This window comes from Bos grunniens, chromosome 11 (assembly GCF_055505025.1).
Source record: "Bos grunniens cultivar Pamir isolate PY7600 chromosome 11, Bosgru_T2T1.0, whole genome shotgun sequence".
NCBI classification, from domain to species: domain Eukaryota; kingdom Metazoa; phylum Chordata; class Mammalia; order Artiodactyla; family Bovidae; genus Bos; species Bos grunniens.
In genome coordinates, this window is record NC_141175.1 from 38743550 (window position 1) to 38751345 (window position 7796).

Sequence of the window (7796 nt, forward strand, 5' to 3'; positions counted from 1 at the left end):
GCAGCAGAGGGAAGTTGTGTGGTTCTGTATCCCCTTTGTTCACAGTGTGTGGATGACTAATGGTCTAATGGTCTTAGGGCAAGTTCCAGAGAGACAGACTCTGAGATTTACGTGCACAAGATTTATTGAGGAGTGTTGTTGGAATCAGTGCTTTCAAGGTAAGGGGATGAAGGAAAAAGGACAGGATAGAGAGAAGTTATGGACAGAAGTAAGTGGATAGAGGCCATCGCAGCAAAGGTCTCAGCAGACCTCATAGAGGGCAGATCTAGACTCTGGATGGCCCAGTGAGGGCAAGCCTCTTAAATATACCCCACATGGACCAGTGATGCTGCCTCTGAGGAGGGAGCATGACCTTGGATAAGGTGTTTCTTTTCCGCCAAGGGCAATTCAGGGAAATGCCTGGAGAGGGACTCAACTGAGAGTCATTAATTGTTAACATGTCCAGCAGAAGGGGAAAGCCATTCAGGACCAGATGTCTCGGTCCTGAACCAGGATCTACCTGCCACATCACATCGTCCGCTGCACCAACTGTGTTTGTGCATGTGTGCACTCAGGAATGTCTCACTCTTTGTGACCCCGTGGACTGCAGTCTGCCAGGCTCCTGTGTCCATAGGATTTCCCAGGGAAGAATACTGGAGTGAGTTACCACAATTTAAAACATAAGAGTTTCTCTGACTGATTTGTTAAATCTGTGTTTATGCACCTGGGCTTCCAAATAACATTTCCATGCCTTGTCTCCCACCCTTGATTCAAGGTCCCTGAAGTGCCTCACCGGAATTGGGGAGGACTCAGGAGCTGCCATCTATGGGGTCGCACAGAGTCGGACACGACTGAAGCAGCAGCAGCAGCAGCAGCAGCAGGAGCACAACCTAGAAACCCTGGGATCCAGGATCCAGAAGTTCATCCAACACTCACCTCTGCTGCTGCTACTACTGCTAAGTTGCTTCAGTCGTGTCCGACTCTGTGCGAACCCATAGATGGCAGCCAACCAGGCTCCGCCATCCCTGGGATTCTCCAGGCAAGAACACTGGAGTGGGTTGCCATTTCCTTCTCCAATGTATGAAAGTGAAAAGTGAAAGTGAAGTCGCTCAGTCGTGTCTGACTCTAGCGACCCCATGGAGCCTACCAGGCTCCTCCATCCATGGGATTTTCTAGGCAAGAGTACTGGAGTGGGGTGCCATTGCCTTTTCCGAACACTCACCTCACAGGAGTTGAAAATGCTCAGTAGAGGTTTCTCCTCCTGGGATATTTTGCCCTCTAGGAGTGCCATCAAAACTGGAACCAGGACCTTCCCTTCTCCACCTTGTTCTCCTCTTCCTTCTTTCCCAGTTAATAAACACAAAGTGTTATCTTTCAAGCTGTAAATCAATATAAAGGATTACAAAGAGATAAGAGCCTCATTCTTGAGAAATTTACTAAGGGGAAAAGTTCACCACTAGACAACCCTTACTATGGCAAGGCTATTTGGTTCAGATGGTAAAGAGACTATTTGCAATGCAGGAGACCCGGGTCCGATCCCTGAGTTGGCAAGATCCGCTGAGAAGGAAATGGCAACCCACTCCGTATTCTTGCCTGGAGAATTCCATGGACAGAGGAGGCTGGCAGGCTACAGTCTATGGGGTCACAAAGAGTCAGACATGACTGAGCAACTAACACTTTCATTTTCATGCAAAGGGTTAAGATTTTAAAGCAGAGACACCCTATTCCTGAGAAATGCTTATGTATTAGCAGATATAGAAAATAGTGAGTCTGGTTCACTGTTTAGATAAATCTTCCTTCCTCAGATAACCATACTGATCACAGTAGCACCTGCCAGCAGTTTAATCTTGACCCTGTAGGGACTTGTATAATTTGAAGGTGTGCTTTTTCCTGGCTGAACCTGAGATACAATTGGCTATGACATGGGCCCAAGAGAATTTCTCTTAGTTTCAAATTTTTAAGTGAGACTATACCTTCTAGGGTAGATCAGTGGTAAAGAATCTGCCTGCAATGCAGGAGCCCCAGGAGACACAGTTTTGGTTCCTTGATCAAGAAGATCCTCTGGGAACCCAGTATACCTCCAGTATTCTTGCCTGGAGAACCCCATGGACAGAGGAGCCAGACAGGCCACAATTCAAGCGTTGCAAAGAGTTGGACCTGACTGAAGTGACTTATCATGCACACAAGTACCTTCTAGAAAATTTCATATCAAGGATTTTTTAAAGAGTTGTGATCTAAACCCTTCTGAAGGACTGAAGGAAACATTTTATTTTACTTTGTTATTTTATTTTATTTGAAAGGATTAAGTAAGATTTTGCTAGACTGAATTTGGATGTGGTTTGGAATCCTGCCTGTTATGATAGGGATAGAGTAGGCAGATTTCCCGACGGGCAACATTTCATTTCTGAAACTTGTTTTAAAATGTGTTTTTAATCTAGTTGGTTCCTCAGGAGAATAATATACAGACAGTAAGAATCAGATCAGATCAGATCAGTCGCTCAGTTGTGTCTGACTCTTTGCGACCCCATGAATCGCAGCACGCCAGGCCTCCCTGTCCATCACCAACTACCGGAGTTCACTCAGACTCACGTCCATCGAGTCAGTGATGCCATCCAGCCATCTCATCCTCTGTCGTCCCCTTCTCCTCCTGCCCCCAATCCCTCCCAGCATCAGAGTCTTTTCCAATGAGTCAACTCTTCGCATGAGGTGGACAAAGTACTGGAGTTTCAGCTTTAGCATCATTCCTTCCAAAGAAATCCCAGGGCTGATCTCCTTCAGAATGTACTGGTTGGATCTCCTTGCAGTCCAAGGGACTCTCAAGACTCTTCTCCAACACCACAGTTCAAAAACATCTGGTTAACTTGCAGACAATCTCCTTCTAAACGTCAGACTATCTGTTTTTATGATCATCCCATGTGTTTGGGATTGTCCATGTGTTTTCCATCTGAAAACTTTCAAAGCTGCTGCCTGAGGGTCAGGTTGCTAATTTAGAACACATCTAGGGGCTGTTATGATCTTCCTCAGGGGCTGGGTAGCTGGCAGACACCTCCCCCACTGTCTCTCATCACTTGCTCCAAATCACAAGTTTCTCTCAGAAAGGAGCTTGTGCACACATCTGCACCCACGCTTTTGCAGCTGTTGCCCAAGGTGCATATCCCCAGATTGCCTGGGTCTGATAGCCAGTGGGGCTTCCATTCACGAACACCACAAGACTATACCCACCAAAGGAGTTTTTAACTGACTGTCCCCTCAGGGCTCGGCCCAGAGGAGACAGACAAAACGTTCATTTCCCAGCCTTCTCCTGAAAAGACCTCATCTCACGAGTTGCTGCCAAAGTGTCAGTCTTCTAAGTTATCACTTATCTAGGGGCTGGCTTTGATCCTCTCAGAGGATCAGGGAAGCTGGTGGACATCTCCACTGCTGTCTTCCTGTGGTCTGACCCAAATTGCCAGTATCTCCCTAAAGAGAGTGTGTACATACCTCCAGGCTCTACTTTTTGCAGCTGCTACCCAATGCATGGGTTCCTGCATTGCACGATTCTAATAGCCAAAGAGGCTTCCATTCATGAGCCCAATAGAGCTGTAGCAATCAAAGAAGCAGTGGCGAGTGGAGCACTTGCACCACAGCTACACACATGGGCCCAGTACAGAGGGAGCACACAAAAGTGCCTGTCTTCCAGTTTCTCCCTGGAAGGGGCTTAAGTTCATACTCTCCCAGTTGCCGCCTGAGAATCTAACTTCTCACCAGCCTGCATCTAGGCATTAAATGCAGTCCTCTCCTTTGGGACACAGACAGGTCTTGGCACAGCCACTCTAGTACTGGGAGAGCGAAGATGGTGGCCTGGACAGTCACAGAGGTCTGAGAGACAAGCATGAGCTCAGCCCAGGCTGACTGATGGAATTTATCTCCTATAGGAGACCACTCTGTCAAGACTGGGAGAGGTGGCTGTTTTATCCTATGTGCAGAAACCAATACAGAGAGGCAAAGAAAATGAAGAACACAGGATATGTTCCAAACAAAATAAGATAAACCTCCAGAAATAGATCTTAATGAAATGGAGATAAGAGATTTATCTAATAGTTCAAAATAATGGTCATAAGGATGTTCACTGTGGTCAAAAAAGCAAAGTGGGAATTAAAAAAAAAAAGTGTGAAAATGAAAGTCACCCGGTTGTGTTCAACGCTTTGTGACCCCATGGACTATACAGTCCATGGAATTCCCTGGGCCAGAATGCTGGAATGAGTAGCCATTCCCTTCTCCAGGGGATCTTCCTAACCCAGGGATTGAACCCAGGTCTCCTGCATTGCAGGCAGATTCTTACCAGCTGAACCACCAGGGAAGCCCAAGAGAGAGAGTATAAAAAAGTATAGAGCATACATTCACACAGCTGAAGAATATAATATCCAAGTGAAAAATTCAATAGAGGGGGTTCAACAGTAGACTAGATCAAGTGGAAAAAAAAGATCAATGGAGTTTATCCCATCAGAGGAGCAAAGAGAAAGAATGAAAAGAGTGATGATAGCTTAAAGAACTTGTAAGACACATCAAGTGGACCAATTTATATATTATAGAGGTCCCAGAAGCAGAAGAGAAAGAGAAAGGGGCAGAAGGCTTACTAAAAGAAATAATGACTGCAAACTTCTCTCATTTGGGGAAAGAGACATTAAGACCCAGGAATACCATAAAGTATGAAAAAGATGAATCCAAAGAGACTCACACCACATTACATTATCACTATATAATCAAAAGTTAAAAACAAGAAGAGAATCTTATAAGCAGCAAGAGAAAAGCAACTTGTTATGTACTAGGGAATCCTCATAACACTATCAGCGGACTTTTAGAGAAACTTTGTAGGACAGAAGATAATGGGAAAATATAATCAAGGTGCTGATAGAAAAAGAAAAAAAACCAAACCCCTGGTAACCAAGAATATTCTATCTGGCAAAACTGTCCTTCAGAATTGAAGGCAAGATAAAGAGTTTTCCACACAGTCAAAAGCTGAGGCTATTGATCACAAGCAGACCAATTTTGCAAGAAATGCTAAGCTGAAATAAAAGGGCACTAATTAGTAACATGAAAACATATGAAAGTATAAAACTCACTGATAAGAGAAAACATATAGTTAAATTTAGAATATTCTAATGTTGCTGTTCAGTTGCTAAGTCGTGTCTGACTCTTTGCAACCCCATGGACTGCAGCACACCAAGCTTCCCTGTCCTTCACTATCTTCCAGAGTTTGCTCAAACTCATGTTCATTGAGTAAATGATGCTAGTGTTGTAATGGGGTGGGTAAGTCATACTAGCTCTAATGTGAAGACTAACATGCAAAAGTGCTAAATAACTATTACTATAATAATTTGTTATTACATACACTACATAAATGGAGAAAGAAATGGCACCCCACTTCAGTACTCTTGCCTGGAAAATCCCATGGACAGAGGGGCCTGGTGGGCTACAGTCCATGGGGTTGTGAAGAGTCAGACATGACTGAACGACTTCACTTTCACTTTTCACTTTCATGCATTGGAGAAGGAAATGGCAACCCACTCCAGTGTGCTTGCCTGGAGAATCCCAGGGACAGGGGAGCCTGGTTGGCTGCCGTCTATGGGGTCGCACAGAGTTGGACACAACTGAAGTGACTTAGCAGCAGCACACTAGTTAAAAGATGCAATTGTGACATCAAAAACACAGAATGGGAGGGGGTTAAAAATGTAGACCTTTCATATGTTAAGTTGTTATCAGCTTAAAATAGACTTTATAAATACAAGATGTTTTACGTAAACCTCCATGTAATTACAAAGCAAAAACTCGTATTGGATACATAAAAAAGTAAAGAGAAAGGAATCAAAGCATACTACAGCAGCAAATCATCAACTCACAAAAGAAGAGAAAGAAAAGAGAAAAAAAGGAACAAAGGAATTACAAAACACCAGAAATGAACAAAATGGCAATAGTAAGTCAATGCATATCAATAATCCATTTAAATATAAAGAGACTAAATTCTCCTATCAAAAAACACAGAGTGCCCAAGCAAAGAAAATAACAAGACCAAAACACATGCTGCTTACAAGACACTCATTTTAGCTTAAGGGACACAGTGGACTGAACATGACAACAATGTTCCACACAAATGGAGACCAAAAGAAAGCAGAATTAGCTATACTCATATTAGACAAAACAGACTTTAAACCAAAGACAGTAAAAAGAAATAAAGAAGTCCATTATATAATAATAAAGGGGTTAATTCACCAAGAAGATATAACATTAGTAAATATGCACTCAACAGAGGAGCACTTACATATATAAATATTAAATGACCCAAAGAAAGAAATAGAAATATACTAATAGTGGGAAACTTCAATCCCTCACTTTCATCAATGAGTAGATCATCTGACAGAAAATTAATAAGGAAATATTGGACTTAACATGTCAGATCAGATGAACTTAAGAAACATTTACGGGACATCCCATCCAAAAGCAACAGAATGCACATTCGTCTCATGCACGCACAGAACATTCTCCAGTATAGATCACATATTAGAGCACAAAAAAGGCTTAATAAATTTAAGATTGAAATCATATCAAGCATCTTTTCTGACCACAATAGTATGAAACTAGAAACCAATTATAAGAACAAAATTGAAAAATTCACATGTGGAGATTAAACAACATGGTCCTTAATACCCAATGCATCAAAGATGAAAACAAAAGAGAAATGAAAAATCTTGGTGTTAGCTGAAACTATTGTGATAATCATTTCATGATACATATAAAGCAAATCATCAAGCTGTATGCCTTAAACATATACAATGATATGTTAATTATTCTTTAAGAAAACTGGAAAAAAAGAAAAGCGACTGTAAAACAAATTAAAATGGAAACAGAACATACCAAAAGTAGTGAGATACAGCAAGAGCAGTTCTAAAAGAGAAGTATATAGTGATAAATATCTACATTAAGAAGGAAGAAAGATCTCAAATAAGCAAACTAAGTTTGTACCTCAAGGAATTAGAAAAGGAAGAACAAACTAATCCTGAAGTTAGGAGAAGGAAGAAAAAAAAAAAAAAAGGCCAGAGTGGAATAAATGAAATAGAGTGGAAATAAATAGAGAGTAAAAAGACAATAGAAAAGATCATTGAAACTAAAATCTATTCTTTTGAAAAGATGAACAAAATTGACAAAATTTTAAGTACACTTACCAAGAAATAAAAGAGGACTAGAATAAAATTTTAAATGAAAGAGGAGACATTACAATTGATACCACAGAAATACAAAGGAGTATAAGAGACAACTATGAATAATTATATGCCAACAAATGGAAAACATAGGAGAAATGGATAAATTTCAGAAACATAAAATTTTCTAAGGTTTAATCATGAACAAATAGGATATATGAACAGATCAATTATAAGTAAGGAGATTGAATTGGTAATCAAAACCTCCCAACAAACAAAAGTCCAGGGCCAAATGGCTTCACCAGTGAATTCTACCATTTAAAGAATACCAACCCCAACCAGTAATGTTGAAGAAGCTGAAGTTGAAGGGTTCTATGAAGACCTACAAGACCTTTTAGAACTAACACCCAAAAAAGATGTCCTTTTCATTATAGGGGACTGGAATGCAAAAGTAGGAAGTCAAGAAATACCTGGAGTAACAGGCAAATTTGGCCTTGGAATACGGAATGAAGCAGGGCAAAGGCTAATAGAGTTTTGCCAAGAGAACGCACTGGTCATAACAAACACCCTCTTCCAACAACACAAGAGAAGACTCTACACATGGACATCACCAGATGGTCAACACCAAAATCAGATTGATTA